The 17,695-nt window shown below is 44.2% G+C and overlaps 1 protein-coding gene across 4 annotated transcripts in view; it reads left to right on the forward strand.

Annotated features, from left to right (window-relative positions):
• TCF3 (transcription factor 3) overlaps window positions 1-4,966 on the forward strand; it is a 132,607-nt gene extending 127,641 nt beyond the window's left edge. For all 4 annotated transcript variants that reach the window (XM_070943820.1, XM_070943826.1, XM_070943834.1 and 1 more), the window contains exon 20: window positions 4,304-4,966. The gene's annotated coding sequence lies outside the window, so the exon portion shown is untranslated. The remainder of the gene's footprint in view (window positions 1-4,303) is intronic.
• Window positions 4,967-17,695: the final 12,729 nt, after the last annotated feature.

Below are 17,695 nucleotides of genomic sequence, written 5' to 3' on the forward strand. Positions count from 1 at the left end.
GTGAGTTCTAGTCCCACCTTAGGCATGAAAGCTGGCTGGGTGACTTTGGGCCAATCACCAAGAGACTCTGAATTCTAGTCCCGCCTTAGGCATGAAAGCTGGCTGGGTGACTTTGGGCCAATCACCAAGAGGCTCTGAGTTCTAGTCCCGCCTTAGCCATGAAAGCTGGCTGGGTGACTTTGGGCCAATCACCAGGAGACTGTGAGTTCTAGTCCCACCTTAGGCATGAAAGCTGGCTGGGTGACTGGGCCAATCACCAAGAGACTCTGAATTCTAGTCCCGCCTTAGGCATGAAAGCTGGCTGGGTGACTTTGGGCCAATCACCAAGAGGCTCTGAGTTCTAGTCCCGCCTTAGGCATGAAAGCTGGCTGGGTGACTTTGGGCCAATCACCAGGAGACTGTGAGTTCTAGTCCCACCTTAGGCATGAAAGCTGGCTGGGTGACTGGGCCAATCACCAAGAGACTCTGAATTCTAGTCCCGCCTTAGGCATGAAAGCTGGCTGGGTGACTTTGGGCCAATCACCAGGAGACTGTGAGTTCTAGTCCCGCCTTAGGCATGAAAGCTGGCTGGGTGACTTTGGGCCAATCACCAGGAGACTGTGAGTTCTAGTCCCACCTTAGGCATGAAAGCTGGCTGGGTGACTTTGGGCCAATCACCAAGAGACTCTGAATTCTAGTCCCGCCTTAGGCATGAAAGCTGGCTGGGTGACTTTGGGCCAATCACCAAGAGACTCTGAATTCTAGTCCCGCCTTAGGCATGAAAGCTGGCTGGGTGACTTTGGGCCAATCACCAAGAGACTCTGAATTCTAGTCCCGCCTTAGGCATGAAAGCTGGCTGGGTGACTTTGGGCCAATCACCAAGAGACTCTGAATTCTAGTCCCGCCTTAGGCATGAAAGCTGGCTGGGTGACTTTGGGCCAATCACCAAGAGACTCTGAATTCTAGTCCGGCCTTAGGCATGAAAGCTGGCTGGGTGACTTTGGGCCAATCACCAAGAGACTCTGAATTCTAGTCCCGCCTTAGGCATGAAAGCTGGCTGGGTGACTTTGGGCCAATCACCAAGAGGCTCTGAGTTCTAGTCCCACCTTAGGCATGAAAGCTGGCTGGGTGACTGGGCCAATCACCAAGAGACTCTGAATTCTAGTCCCACCTTAGGCATGAAAGCTGGCTGGGTGACTTTGGGCCAATCACCAGGAGACTGTGAGTTCTAGTCCCACCTTAGGCATGAAAGCTGGCTGGGTGACTTTGGGCCAATCACCAGGAGACTGTGAGTTCTAGTCCCACCTTAGGCATGAAAGCTGGCTGCGTGACTGGGCCAATCACCAAGAGACTCTGAATTCTAGTCCCGCCTTAGGCATGAAAGCTGGCTGGGTGACTTTGGGCCAATCACCAGGAGACTGTGAGTTCTAGTCCCACCTTAGGCATGAAAGCTGGCTGGGTGACTTTGGGCCAATCACCAAGAGACTCTGAATTCTAGTCCCGCCTTAGGCATGAAAGCTGGCTGGGTGACTTTGGGCCAATCACCAAGAGGCTCTGAGTTCTAGTCCCGCCTTAGGCATGAAAGCTGGCTGGGTGACTTTGGGCCAATCACCAGGAGACTGTGAGTTCTAGTCCCACCTTAGGCATGAAAGCTGGCTGGGTGACTGGGCCAATCACCAAGAGACTCTGAATTCTAGTCCCGCCTTAGGCATGAAAGCTGGCTGGGTGAATTTGGGCCAATCACCAAGAGGCTCTGAGTTCTAGTCCCGCCTTAGGCATGAAAGCTGGCTGGGTGACTTTGGGCCAATCACCAGGAGACTGTGAGTTCTAGTCCCACCTTAGGCATGAAAGCTGGCTGGGTGACTGGGCCAATCACCAAGAGACTCTGAATTCTAGTCCCGCCTTAGGCATGAAAGCTGGCTGGGTGACTTTGGGCCAATCACCAGGAGACTGTGAGTTCTAGTCCCACCTTAGGCATGAAAGCTGGCTGGGTGACTTTGGGCCAATCACCAAGAGACTCTGAATTCTAGTCCCGCCTTAGGCATGAAAGCTGGCTGGGTGACTTTGGGCCAATCACCAAGAGACTCTGAATTCTAGTCCCGCCTTAGGCATGAAAGCTGGCTGGGTGACTTTGGGCCAATCACCAAGAGACTCTGAATTCTAGTCCCGCCTTAGGCATGAAAGCTGGCTGGGTGACTTTGGGCCAATCACCAAGAGACTCTGAATTCTAGTCCCGCCTTAGGCATGAAAGCTGGCTGGGTGACTTTGGGCCAATCACCAAGAGACTCTGAATTCTAGTCCCGCCTTAGGCATGAAAGCTGGCTGGGTGACTTTGGGCCAATCACCAAGAGACTCTGAATTCTAGTCCCGCCTTAGGCATGAAAGCTGGCTGGGTGACTTTGGGCCAATCACCAAGAGACTGTGAGTTCTAGTCCCGCCTTAGGCATGAAAGCTGGCTGGGTGACTTTGGGCCAATCACCAGGAGACTGTGAGTTCTAGTCCCACCTTAGGCATGAAAGCTGGCTGGGTGACTTTGGGCCAATCACCAAGAGACTCTGAATTCTAGTCCCGCCTTAGGCATGAAAGCTGGCTGGGTGACTTTGGGCCAATCACCAAGAGACTCTGAATTCTAGTCCCACCTTAGGCATGAAAGCTGGCTGGGTGACTTTGGGCCAATCACCAAGAGACTCTGAATTCTAGTCCCGCCTTAGGCATGAAAGCTGGCTGGGTGACTTTGGGCCAATCACCAAGAGACTCTGAATTCTAGTCCCGCCTTAGGCATGAAAGCTGGCTGGGTGACTTTGGGCCAATCACCAAGAGACTCTGAATTCTAGTCCCGCCTTAGGCATGAAAGCTGGCTGGGTGACTGGGCCAATCACCAAGAGACTCTGAATTCTAGTCCCGCCTTAGGCATGAAAGCTGGCTGGGTGACTTTGGGCCAATCACCAAGAGACTGTGAGTTCTAGTCCCGCCTTAGGCATGAAAGCTGGCTGGGTGACTTTGGGCCAATCACCAGGAGACTGTGAGTTCTAGTCCCACCTTAGGCATGAAAGCTGGCTGGGTGACTTTGGGCCAATCACCAAGAGACTCTGAATTCTAGTCCCGCCTTAGGCATGAAAGCTGGCTGGGTGACTTTGGGCCAATCACCAAGAGACTCTGAATTCTAGTCCCGCCTTAGGCATGAAAGCTGGCTGGGTGACTTTGGGCCAATCACCAAGAGACTCTGAATTCTAGTCCCGCCTTAGGCATGAAAGCTGGCTGGGTGACTTTGGGCCAATCACCAAGAGACTCTGAATTCTAGTCCCGCCTTAGGCATGAAAGCTGGCTGGGTGACTTTGGGCCAATCACCAAGAGACTCTGAATTCTAGTCCCGCCTTAGGCATGAAAGCTGGCTGGGTGACTTTGGGCCAATCACCAAGAGACTCTGAATTCTAGTCCCGCCTTAGGCATGAAAGCTGGCTGGGTGACTTTGGGCCAATCACCAAGAGACTCTGAATTCTAGTCCCGCCTTAGGCATGAAAGCTGGCTGGGTGACTTTGGGCCAATCACCAAGAGACTCTGAATTCTAGTCCCGCCTTAGGCATGAAAGCTGGCTGGGTGACTTTGGGCCAATCACCAAGAGACTCTGAATTCTAGTCCCGCCTTAGGCATGAAAGCTGGCTGGGTGACTTTGGGCCAATCACCAAGAGACTCTGAATTCTAGTCCCGCCTTAGGCATGAAAGCTGGCTGGGTGACACTCAACCCAACAGACCTCAGAGGATTGTGAGGAAAGGGGAAAATAAGAGGAGGGATGCGCATTTGTTGCCTTGAGTTACTTGTAAAAATAAAAAGGCGGGACACAAATAAGTAAAATAATAAATAAATTACAGGTAGTCCTCCACTTACAACAGATTTTTTAGCGAACGTTCAAAGTTGCAACGGCAGTGAAAAAAGTGACATGATCATTTTTCACAGTTATGACCATTGCAGTATCCCCACAGTCATGTGATCAAAATTCAGAAGCTTGTCAATTGACTCATATTTATGACGGTTGCAGTGTCCCAGGGTCATGTGATCCTTTCGTGATTTTCTTACAAGCCAAGTCAATGGGGAAAGCAGATTCCCTTAACAACCGTGATACTAACGTAACAGCTGCAGGGATTCATTTAACAACTGTGGCAAGAAAGGTCATAAAATGGGACAAAATTCACTTAGCAACAAAAAATTTGGGCTCAGTTGTAGTCGTAAGTTGAGGATTACCTGTAGCTGTTTCTGCTGTTTCTTACAAAGTGACCTGTGCAGAACATCAAGATTTCTATACCTTTTCCTCTGATTTCTTTACAGGTGATTTTTTTCCCCCTTGACCTGGAAGCAGATGTCTGTAGGAAGAAGTGAGGACTGGATCATTTTCACACCCCGGCTGGGTGTCCACGCCAGAAACTGCAGTCTTGTTGAAATACTGACATGGCAATGGAAATTCAGTGTGCTCGAAGGAACTTTTATTTCCCTCCACCAGAAAGGAAAAGCAACAACTTTATCCAAAAAAAAACAAAAAAAAAACAAACACAAAACACAAAAAACCCAACAGCAAAGATTGCCTTAACTGTATATTCTGGAACTCTTAATGCATATCCTTCAGTGGGAGGTGGGGGGAAACATTTAAGTGGCTTGTGTTCACAAAAGGCCAGCAGAAGAAATTGTGCCTATGCGTTTGTTTCTTTTCTTTTTTTTTTCTTTTTCTTTTTTAAAAAAAGAACATTAGTTACAATAATTTTTTAAATGTAGAACAAACATAGTAATGCCTTTTTTTTTTGTTTTTTAAAGCTTCTTTTGCATCTCTGTTTTGTAAGCAACAACAAAAAATGTAAAAAGAGAGAAAGAGAGAGAGAGAGAAAGAAAAAGACTTGATGATTCCCCATGCCTTTTTCTGCTGCTGTTTCTATAGTTAATGTTGCATATTATTTTTTAAATAAGATCAACCAGAAATATTAAAAGTTTGTATTAAGAGACTGGATGTTTTTTAAAAAGAAAAAAAAGAGAAAAACAAAAGAAGAGATTGGTACAAGAGAGATTTGCATTTTGGCTCGGAGAAAGTCACGTGCGTTTAGCAAGCGGGTTAATAAAATCTTCCCTAAGGCTAGTAGCTTTTATAATTAAGAGGAAAAAAAAGAGGGAGGAGAAAATACTGATTATCACCTCAATTCCTTTTTGTCGCTTGGAATATTGGAGGGTTGGAGGGGGAATGAATCCATCAGCTGCTACTCTTTGTGTTGTTGTGGCTTATGTCTTTCACCCAAAGGATGCAACCAGTTGCAATTCTTGGAAGCTTTCTGTTTGGTCTGGCCCTCTCCCATCTTCCCTGCCACTCAAAGTATTTCCAATCCCTTCTAACAAAACAAACAAACAAAAAAAAAAGACAAAGAATGACACAAGGCATTTCTGAACATTGGTTGGAAAACATGGCTTTGAGTTGGGTGGCGGCCTCTGTATCAGGCGCAAAGAATCAGGACCGTACGTTAATTCGCAATCCAAAAGGATTCCTTGGTCGAGCTTATACACAAGAATCTCATTTGACTAAAGTTCAGATCTGAACCGGCACCAGATAAGGGGTCAAAGGAATTCAGGGGGGGCTGGACGGACTGTTTGTGGGAACGTAACGACTCTAAGCTGATGACACGTTTAACTCTGCCCCCTCCAGCTCTGCCTGCTCTTCTACATTCTGGGAGCTTGCAGAAGTATTCTTCAAAGGCACATAGGAGATGGAAAACCACTTGCCTTTTTTTTTAAAAAAGCACTGGTGCAAATTGACGTGGAACAAAAAAGGAAGCGAAAGATCCTAACAGGTTACAATCAGAACAAAGATCTCATGGGAGAAAAGGAACAAGAAAGCCTCACCCAGCAAAAAATAAATAAATGTATATATATATAGCGCCAGAGAGAGAGAACGAGAGAGTGGCGTGCAGAGTCCAAGTTGCTGTTGTGAAACAAATGCACACACCAAAGAAGACGCATCTCCTACCCAGCTTGGCAATGCTCCACAGGTCTCAGAACAGGCTGCCGCCATCACTGTTGCATTTCTGCAGAAAATGCTGGTGAGGTGGCTCCACCGTTTTCCCCTGATCCCTGTGTGCTCTCGTGGGAGATCCTCCCTCTTTTTTTCATGGACAGAGAAGGAGAATGACTTGATGTCTCCCTGATGCCAGAGAAATCCAATCCCGTGTAAGGTTGCTTCACCCCCGGGGAGGAAGGAAAGGTATCCTGTGGCCCATTGGCCGAAGACCTTTGAAGACCTACAGAAGAGTTTGCGTTCTTCTGTAGGACAGCCGACTGTAACTAAACATTTTCTTGGGTTGCTAGGTATTTGGAGCCAGCTGAAGGGCATGGAGCAGTCTCAAAATGGGAGCTGCAACGTTCTCGCCGCATGTCACTTTTTCTGGTTGGAGAAAAGGATGTAGCATCTGCTGGATAGTTTGCGGTAACCCCACAACCACTTCCCTTTCTTCTAAATGCAGTATTTCTCAACCTCAGCAACTCGAAGGCAGGTGGACTTCAACTCCCAGAATCCCCCAGCCAGCAACGCTGGCTGGGGGATTCTGGGAGTTGAAGTCCACCTGCCTTCGAGTTGCTGAGGTTGAGAAATAGTGCTCTAATGCCGTTGAGAGACGTTTCGTCATAAAGGGCTCCGTGGGGATGGACTTTTCTGCAAAATGTCCGCCTTGACCTCTCTCTAAAGAAGGAGAAAAGACCAGACACTGTACCTTTTGATGACAAAGGACATGCCAGCCAAGTCAAACCGGCCTATTCTCTTCCATTTTTGCCATCTGTTTTGACTGAATTGCAGAATGCCGTTTTCTGACGACAGGAGTGCAGCCCTTCTTGCATAAAAGCGGAAACAGGAGGAACGTTCTCGAGAACATCGGAGAAGAAACGCGGCCAAGGTCCTCCAGAGAGCTCTGACTTTCCCTCTCTTCCTTCTCTCTGTTCCACGGGCAAAGTTGTGAACCAGGATCGGGGCCTATCTCTGGGTTCGAACGGCTTTGCGTGGAGGGCAGGAGCAGGATGGCACGTCGCAATCCGAACCACGTTTCCTACCACCATCATGGCGATGTGATTCTGCAAAGCAGATAAAAGAGCAGCCGGGTCCTTCTAGCGCCAGATCTTCCCAAATCTCTTTCTAGACCACCAGCATGAAACCAGCTTCTCCTCTAATTATTGTTTTTGTTTTGTTTTGTTTTGATTGCTTAAAGGTATTTCTGTTGAAAGGGAAGCACCTTTCCAAGGTCTGTCTACACTACAAGCGCTAAGCTAGTTTCAGATCAGTTTAACTGTCTGGAGCAGTGTTTGCTCCACCTTGGCAACTGTTAAGACGGGTGGACTTCAACTCCCAGAATTCCTCAGACAGCTGGCTGAGGAATTCTGGGAGTTGAAGTCCACCGATCTTAAAAGTTGCCAAGGTGGAGATACCCTGAGGAATCCTGCAGGTTGATAACGGTGTTAACAGCCAGTGGTGGGATTCAGCCGGTTCGCACCACTTCGGGAAAACCGGTTGTTAACTTTCTGAGCAAACTGGTTGTTGGAAGAAATCATTAGGGCAGAGAACCGGTTGTTAAATTACTTGAATCCCACCACTGTTAACAGCTCTTGGTTTATGAATATCTGCGCATTCCTAATGGGACCCTCTTAAGACTACGTTTTGCAGATCTCCTGTATTGGGGAGCTGCTGTAGCCAGAAACGGGTTTGAAACCAGTTTAGGTTTGTAATATAGATGTGTCCCAAAGTCTCTTTGGATATTTATTTTTCTTGGGGGGGGGGAATGTGGATTTTAGGAGACAAAAAGGGACAAGCAGAAAAAGAATCCAATTGTCATGGGAAAATGTAACGTGTTTTGTTAACAAAAATAGGGGTTCAAGCAATGCAGAGAACAAAATATAACTTGATTCCCATTTAAGATATATTTTTCTAGAAGGGGTGGGGAAGGCTGTGTAACTTTCAGTCCTTGTAGAGTGTTTTAAGGGTTTTTTTTGTTTCGTTTTGTTATTACGGCTTTTTTATATTAAAAAAAAAATGATTTGTTTTGCTTTGGGAGGGCTGCCTCAAGCCAGATACAGTTTAATCATGGCAATGTCTTATGGAAATGAATGGACTAACTTAAGTCTTTCGGCGGACTTAGGTTTTATCTAACTGTATGTGGGTTGGAGTCTTGGTGTTTGCTGCCTATGTGTAAAAATCCAGCTGTACTTAACTGGCTGAGATCCTTGTTATTAAATCAGATACACATTATAGTTTTTAAAGATATATATATATATATAGTATAAATAAATAAAATATATATATATATGCCTAACACCAATAAAAAAAAGGAGAAAAAGGAAGAAAAGTATTGGGGGGGGAGGGAAAAGGGCAAGATAGTTTAAAAAATAATTTTTTTGGACTGATTCAGAATTACTGGGATGGGGAGCACGGGGGTTAAAGTTGTGTTTCTGAGTGCCTCAAGATATGGATTGTGTTCATTTTTTAAAAATATATATATAATAATTTTATACAAGTGTCAAGAAAAAAAAAACAGCTGGCTGGATTATTTGGAATTTTTAAATAATCCTTAACTTTTTTAAAAGTAGAATTTTGAGAACTGTCCTGTATATAACAGTAATGTAGCAATAAATGTGACATTTTATAACAATATTACCTTTTCCCCCACTCCCCAGATCTGTCTTTCAGATGTTGTATACCTATCAATGAAAAAAAAAAGTTGTAATAAAGGTTTTACCTTGTACTAAAACGGCTTTTGCTGGTCTTTTTGTTTCCATCACTTGCTAGATTGAAGGTTGAGATTTTTTTGATGTTGTAACTGGAACATTATTTCTGCTTTTTTCTTTTCCCTATAAACCATGCTGCTTGAGTCATAACCCAGATCAAAATGGAGGTGTGTTTTTAGAGGAGAAAAACATTCACCGTGGAAGGAAAACGACCAAGACTACACTGACATCCATCTTGTGATTGTAAAAAAATAAAATCTGAAACTAGAGTTCCCGTTTCTGCATCAGACAAAAATCAGATTGCTGTTAAAATTGGCACTTTTTAAAAATTATGTATTTATTAAATTTATGGAGCCAACCAGTGGTGAAATCCAATTTTTTTTACTACCAGTTCTGTGGGCGTGGCGTGGCTTGGTGGGCGTGGCGGGGGAAGGATACTGCAAAATCTCCATTCCCACCCCACTCCAGGTGAAGGATACTGCAAAATCTCCATTCCCACCCCACTTGGGGGCCAGCCAGAGGTGGTATTTGCCGGTTCTCCGAACTACTCAAAATTTCCACTACCGGTTCTCCAGAACCTGTTGGATTTCACCCCTGGAGCCAACCATCCCAGATATGTGACTCTGGGTGGCACAGACAAAAATAACAAAAACATTAAAATACAAGTTTTTTAGTTTACAAATATAACAAAAAGCACAGAAGAGGGCATTCCAAAACATATGAACAATGCAACTTCTTCACAAATTCTGTCCTTCTATAGCAGGGGTCTCCAACCTTGGCAACTTTATGACTTGTGGACTTCAACTCCCAGAATTCCTCAGCGAGCGCATGCAGTCATAAAGTTGCCAAGGTTGGAGACCACTGTTCTATAAGATCCCCAGGCGTGCTGTAGAAGTCACATTTAAAGGATTTCTTAAAAGTCATAAGGGTCCAAGCCAGTAGTGGGTTTCACTTATCTTCACTATTGGTTTGGAACGGGGAGCATGTATGCACGTAGCGCTTCTGCGCATGTGCAGAACCTTCTGCAGATGCGCAGAGCGTCCGTGATGATGTCCAGGCAGGTGGGCGGAGCCTCTTGCTGCCACCACTACTGATTCACCCAAACCGGGGCGAACCAGTAGAAACCCACCACTGGTCCAGGCCAGGGGTGGGTTCTAAATTTTTTTACTACCGGTTCTGTGGGCATGGCTTATTTTGTGGGTGTGGCTTGGAAGTTGTGTGATTAGGTGGGCGTGGCTAGCTGGTCAGTCATTTCTGGAAGGTCCTCGCACTTACGACCAGTCCTCGCACTTACGACCCGACTCATTTGTTTGCTTTTAACACTGATCAGCTATAGGACGGCCCTTTGAAGTCCCGTGGCAAGAGTTTAAACAGTTTTTTTCCCTCTAGTCATCAGCTGGGACTCAGGAGGCAGCAATAGATTGGGGGTGGGACCAAATAAAAGGTAAGAATAACGTGGGTGGGGGCGGGGGGGAGAACCGGTTCGGTGACGTCATATCGTCACCGCTACCAGCTCGGCCGAACCGGACCAAACCGGGAGGAACCCACCACTGGTCCAGGCCAACCTCACCTTGATAGGAAGGGATGATGTTCCAAACAGTAGGTGCCACTGCAAAAAATGCTCTCCTGAATCCTGGCAGATAAAACTCCTTAGTAGATGGAATCCATAACATGACATTTCTGTTGGATCTGACGAGATAGTAAATGAATAACGTAGCCCCCTGCCATGTAGGCCTTCAAAGGTGATAACCAGCACCATGAATTGAACCGAGAAGCAAACTGGCAACCAATGCAGTTTGTGGAGCAGAGATATGATCTGTGCAGTTCTAGGGGCACACATAAATGCCTGCACTGGGGCATTTTGTACCAGCTGAAGCTTCCAGATGCTCTTCAAGGGCAACCTTTCCCAGCATTAGAGGTTGATCTTTGTATCGTGTTTCTGAAGTAGGATAATTTGGGCCTCAGGTGAGAACTTTTAGGTTGATTTGTTTGACAATGTATTGCACGGGTGTCAAACTCATGGCGTCACATTGCCATCATGTGACGTAGGAAGTTAGCAATCACCCCTCTCCTAGAAGAATGAAATATTCTAGGAAATATTAAAAAGGCAGAGTATTATACCTCCCTGGATGAGAAATGGAGAAACATGTTTTTTTTAGGCAGGAAGCAGACTCACTGTTAATAGTACCCACCCACCTCCTCTATAGCCCACAGCAGATGTCAGCACTTAAGAGTTAAAGAGATGGCTAGGTCTATTCATAAGCAAATACCTTCACCCAAGATCCAACAAAGATAGGATTAGCCCTCAGACATAATAGGATTAGCCCTCTACCCATCTCACCACATGGCACTTGGGAAGATTACATCACCCAGCAAGATTCAACCAAGCCTGGGACTCAAGACAACCTACAAACTTACCCCTGCATGGCCCCATGGGAGTCTGACAACCAATCAGAATACATTTCTTTCACAGGAACAGGAAGCAAGTTCAAAGCCCAAGGGAGGGTATAAATCTCTCTCTCTCTCTCTCTCTCTCTCTCTCACCCATGTGCTTACTTTGCCCAGGACCTCAAACCATGTGGTCCTGTCCACCATTTTTCCAAATAGCCTCCATGTTTCCAGTGTCTTTCTCCCCACTTGGAACTGAACCTATATGGACATTTCTTCCAACAGTATCATGACGTTTTTCCCCTTCACGGAGCTGGGGTGTGCGTAGCCTACACATGACGCATCTGACCTGTGGGCTTCCAGTTTGACACCTCTGATTATTGCTTTGATTTCTGGGCTGACCATGAGATTCTCAGGACTTTTAACACCAAACCTTAGAAATGTCTCCAAGTTTCTAAAGCTTCAATACTCTTTGTGCTTTGAAGTTCTGCTTCCATAGAGTGTCACACCCATAGTTCAAAGGCCTCAATTCTTTGGCGCTCAGCCTTCCTTATGGTCCAACTTTCACAGCCCAATTAAGAATAATGAGACTTTATTGTCCAATCAGCTTGAAAACAGCACCTGGGAAACGGTTGCCTTGCCCAAAGGACGTGTAGTCACCCCACTTCCCCCTTTTAAAAAAAAGCCTGGGCTAAGATTTTCATTATGGTTATGCAATTTGAACCCTAAGCAGAGTATGCATTTTTGGTTTGTTTGCAAGGTTTGAAGGCTTTTAAAAAAAACAGTCCAGTCCAGTCCATATCTGTTAAGTGTGATCATATTTGCAATTGTGACCAAAATGTCTCTTGCTGCAAAAGACTGAATTTCAGAACGGGACCCTTTGCGATATTTATTATTTTGAATGTACATGTTTACAAGGCACTGCGAAGGACGCCCAATGCTCCTTTCCCACTAAATACAACCTTGGTAGGGTCCTTCCTGGAAAGGGTAGTTCGCGAGCGCCGCACACTGCATTGCGTCACAGAGAAGGCGGGGAAAGCGGGATAACATTGAACATAGACTTTTTTACAGACTCGCAGTCAGCTAAATCTATTCAGATTGAGAGCCTTTTTTTAAACGAGCTATTGTGTCTACCAAGGTAAAATAGCCCAGAGGGTTTACGCCTTTACGACTCCGCCGTTTAATTCTTGTGGAGCTGTGTGGGCTTTGTTGTGCATGTGTAGAATTTACAAGACATATTTTTCAATCAGTGGATGATTTGAAGTGGTGTTTCTCAATTTCAGGAACTTGAAGATGTGTGGACTTCAATTCCCAGAATTCCCAGCAAAGCTGGCTGGGGAATTCTGGGATGCAGAAATCTTCAAGCCGCCAAGGTTGAGAAAGTAGTTTAAGTATTTGCCTCCAAAGTGAGCCTCTTTAAAGGGCGGCTACTTTCAGCAATGGGATTATTTTGTTTTATTAAAACTGGGAATCCCAATCTTAACACCCCCATTGTTTCATTTGCAGGATCACTTCACAGACCACAGAAGGAAATTTTGGAAACAACCCATCAAAAAATCACAGAAAGAGATACAGGTAGTCCTCGACTTACAACCACAATTGAGGCCAAAAAATGTCTGTTGCTAAGTGAGACAGTTGTTAAGGGACTTGCAGCCCCACTTTACAACCTTTTTTTTTTTTTTGGCCACAATTCTTCAGGGAATCACTGCAGTTGTTAAGTTAGTAACGTGGTCATTCAGTGAATCTGGCTTCCCCATTGATTTCGCTTGTCGGAAGGTCACAAAAGGGGATCGCACGACATGACCCCAAGACGGTGCAACCGTCATAAATGTGAGACTGTTATCAAGCGCCTGAATTTTGATCACACATGACCACGGAAAGGCTGCCATGGTCGTAAGTGTGAAAAACGATCGTAAGTCCCTTTTTTTCAGCGCCGTTGTAACATTGAAGGGTCACTAAATGAACTGGTGTAAGTCGAGGACTCCCTGCACACACTTGCCTACCTACCGTAGCTTTCTTGTATGTTTCATCTGCTATTTCACTGAGTTTTCCTTTTAAAAAAAAGAAAACCTACTACTGGCTAGAGAAAAATGTTTTTCTATTTCCTGATTGCTTATTTGTACCCTATGACTATCATTAAGTGTTGTACCTTATGATTCTTGACGAACGTATCTTTTTCTTTTATGTACACTGAGAGCGTATGCACCAAGACAAATTCCTTGTGTGTCCAATCACACTTGGCCAATAAAAAATTCAATTCAATTCAATTCAATTCAATTCTATTCTATTCTATTCTATTCTATTCTATTCTATTCTATTCTATTCTATTCTATTCTACTCTACTCTACTCTACTCTACTCTACTCTACTCTACTCTACTCTTCATTCCTGCTGAAAAATGAGCGTAGCGTTCTATACTTTATCCTAGGTCTATAGACCGGTGAGTAGCTCTAACGGCGCTGCGCATGCGCCCTGGGGGTCGAGAAGGAGAGCCGCTGGGCGCGGGCGAGCCGGACGGGCGACCTTCATGGCGGGTATCATGGCGCTCTTAGGGCTGAAGCCCGGCTTGTTGGAGCACCTGCGCAAGCAGTGAGTCGGGCTGGGGTGCGGCTCTGCTTGCTCGGTCTGCTGGGAAATGGGGTCCCCCTTGGAAGTACGCTCGTTGCTCTTGCAGTTAATCTCACTCTGCCCTCTATTTCCAAGCGGCTGTCCTTGTTTTGCCCTGCAGGGACTACATATCCCAGCATTTCGAGCCACTTTGGCCACGTTATCCTAGTTATGAGAACTGGCATAGGAGAACATGGGCTTGGGGTAACAAGTTGAGGAAGGGTGGCTTCAGCACCCATCTCCAGACCCCAAAATTAATGTTTTAAGAATGCAAATGTAAAACAATATCCTCCAAATTTAACCCCTACATCGTTTCATTTGGAGGATCCTAAGAACAAAACCGAGATACCTTAAAAATTAAGGACGGTCCGAACCACCAGCAAGCAAAGCCTAGAGTAACTTTAGAAAAAACGCATATTCTAAGAAAAGACAGCTTTCTGAAATAAAGGCATACTCTTCATTTCAAAATAATAAAGGACAACTTTATAATACTGTAAGCAGGGTGGATAAAAATCAATGATTTTTTTAAAAAAATAAAAAAAATCAGATTTTTTTTATTTAAATCGGATTTTTTTGATTTAAATTGGATTTATTTTAATAAAAAACTTTTGGGGTAAAAATCTATCGTAAGATAGTTTTCTATTTAAGATACATAAATAATTTAGTTTATTCAGCATGAAATGGAGCTTAGTTATGTAGCATGAGGCTGTATATTCTGCAACACTGGGACTATCGGTAAGTCAACAGTGGGTCAAAGGAGTAGCAGAGATGACAGTTGCTCTTTAAAAATTATGATTGAAATCGAGTTGATTTAAATCAAGCCTTTTTACTAGTGATTTAAATCATGATTTAAATTGTGATTTAAATCAACTTGATTTAAATCAAATCCACCCTGACTGTAAACTTAGGGTATTATAAAGGACTGCCCTGTTTTATCCCAAAGGTGCTTTTTCAAGACTTCCTGCTTTTTCTGAGCTCTGAGCTGAAGAAGCTTCTTGGATGAGAAGCGAAATGTCTTCAAAGAAAAACTAGAAAGTCCAGTTGCCTCTTGAAAAAAAGCACCTTTGGGACAACCCTGACCTGGAGGACTGAGAATCTCCATAGATTGCCCTGTTTGTTTCTCCAGTTTTCAAATTGCGCTCAACTTTTTCTAATTCAGCTTTACTTAATTAGTATTCGACATGTAGGTTAATAAATAAAGGGAGAGTATGCAACATTTTCTCATGACTTTGCCAACCTAGAGTCTGTCCATTTTACCATGTCCTTTCCAACCTGGTTTCCGGACCTGTGTGTAGGATCTATCTATCTATCTATCTATCTATCTATCTATCTATCTATCTATCATCTATCTATCTATCTATCTATCTATCTATCTATCTATCAATCAAATTTCTATACCGCCCTACTCCCGGGGGACTCAGGGCGGTGAACAGCCAAGATAAAACACAGATAATGCAAACATTAAAAGTCCATTAAAATTATTAAATATTTTGGCCGAAAACAAATTTAAAACACTCAATTTGTAAAACAGAATAAACGATTTAAAAATTTAAAAGGGAGAGTTAGGCCAGGCCAGCCTGCTGAAATAAAAATGTTTTTGAGAGCACGACGAAACGTGCGCAGATCCGGGATCCTCTGTATCTCTGGGGGGAACTCGTTCCAGATGGTAGGTGCCCCCACAGAGAAGGCTCTCCCCCTGGGGGCCGCCAGGATTCATATGAGATCAATGAAACGCTGGTACGTTTCTTCCAGACAAAAGCCACACCAATCTTCATTCCTAAGCAGCTGTCGTAAATTTTATTTTAAAAAATATGCTTAAATGAAAAAGCACGCCTAACGTGAGAAGAAGAAAACAGTTTTTCAAAGTGGCCTGTTTGCAGTTTTGCGAGGTGCGTCTGTAGCGGATCTTTAAAGGTTCATGGCAAGTGACTGAAAGGTCTCTGCAAAAAGGACCCATCAAATGTGCAAGTTTTCAGAACAAGAAATATTCTAGAACTTAAAATACTGCTGTTCAAGTTACTCATTTTCTCCATATTGCAGGAAGGGTGTATATACGCTCTGGGCCACCAGTGTCGCCATAGGAGGTGTGTGGCTCACAGACTGGAAGGTGATCTTTGGTTATATCCCGTGGATCAACGGCAAGTTTAAGGACGATGAATGAGCAAAACTTGTACTATTAGGTAAGACTTGTGATGTGTGAGGCTTCCCTTCTTAAAAGTATGCCCTTCTGGCAATGCCATCCTTGATTTGGCTTCCTTCTCCCCAAAAAATATTGTATGCAGGTAGTCCTCGACTTACAACCACAATGGAGCCCAACATTTTCACTGCTAAGCAAGACAGTTGTTTTGCCCCATTTTATGACCTTTCTTGCCACAGTTGTTAAGTGAATCTGGCTTCCCCAGTGACTTTGCTTGTCAGAAGGTTACAAAAGGTAATCGCATGATCCTGGGACACTGCAACTGTCATAAACACATGCCAGTTGCTAAGCATCCAAATTTTGATCACATGACTATGTTGCAATGATCTTAAATGTGCAAAACAGTCATAAGTCACTTTTTTCAGTGCTGTTGTAACTTTGAGCGGTCACTAAATGAAAGGCTGTAAATCGAGGATTACCTGTACCCCTCCCAGCTTCATATTTTGACATGAAGAAGAGCTCCAAGGTCCAGTAGTTGAAAAATCACACTCTTGGCAAGCATAACTTTTTGTCTTGATGGGAAGGCCATCGAGATTATTTTTTTGAATCCTTAATCACTAAACTTATGAATATTGCTATGAATTCATGCAACCAGAAGCATGGATAACTTTCTTGAATTAATACACCAAATATTTAATATGTACCTGCTTAGCTCTCTCAGCTCTCTTTCCTTCTCTGTGTTCCTCTACTTATCTTGTGGGCTTCCTTCTCCCCCATATCACAAACGCATTTTAATCTCACACACTCTTTTCTCTAGGCTTTAATTGAATGTTCCTCACCCTTGTTACTAATTTCCTTTTAAAACAGACTTTTAATCACTCGGATTTCTGCATCGTAATCTCATTTTCAGTTATTTGTGTTCCATGTTTTTTCATCTTTATAAAAGGAAGCATATTCAATCTTTATCATAGTTAGGACAGTTATAAAGGTCCCTAACCTTTATAGCTTGGTGGTCTGGGGGGGGGAGAGGGAAATCAGCCCACACAAGTATTGGGCTGGCACGCACACCAGCCCACCACTCGTATTAAGTTGAACTCTGCACACGTGTTCGTGACGGCCTACCGCTCACACAAATTGAGCTGTGCATGCGCCAGCCAACCACTTGCATGGCCCAATTCCAAACAGGTCATGGCCCAGTAGTGGAATGCAACCCAGGGGTTGGGGATCCCTGAGTTAGGAGCCAAATGATGAGAAAGATAAAGATGCTGATTGAGATGCTGGCTTTTGTCTAAGTCACTTTCATGAGTTGTGCTCTTGATGTCTGTTGACAGAAATAGAGTCTGGATAGGTAATATGACGCAGGTTAGACGTGATGTTGCCGACTTCCTTTTCAAAGCACTTCTACATTTGAGAATCCACAATCTAGCAAGATAAACATTTGAGTTATGTGGTGAATGCAGAGTCCCATCCTTATGAAAAATTAAGGGGACATGAGTCCAAAGGCAGTCTGGTATAATGGCCTCCACCATGCTGCCTTTAGAGGTACACCTTATTGATCTCGTGCAGGGCTGTGAAGAGAGTTTAAGCTTTTGGGTATGATTCTTATTATTGGTTATATGAGATATGATGAGGCTGCTGGGGGTTTTTTTTGTACCTGTTGGTTACCAAAACACAGAGTCTATTCATTTATATTTTTGTTTTTATTCCTGTAAACCATCGAGTGTTTTGGGAGGAGGGTGGTTAATTAATATGCAAAAATAAATTTAACTTTGGAATGGAATGAGTAAAAGGACATATTATGAACATATTTTTTTTAAAAAAGAACCCTTTGTCGGTTCACCCATCTTG

This window comes from Pituophis catenifer, unplaced genomic scaffold, assembly GCF_029215685.1.
Source record: "Pituophis catenifer annectens isolate HBS135680 unplaced genomic scaffold, rPitCat1.0.hap2 SCAF_1, whole genome shotgun sequence".
Classification (NCBI taxonomy): domain Eukaryota; kingdom Metazoa; phylum Chordata; class Lepidosauria; order Squamata; family Colubridae; genus Pituophis; species Pituophis catenifer.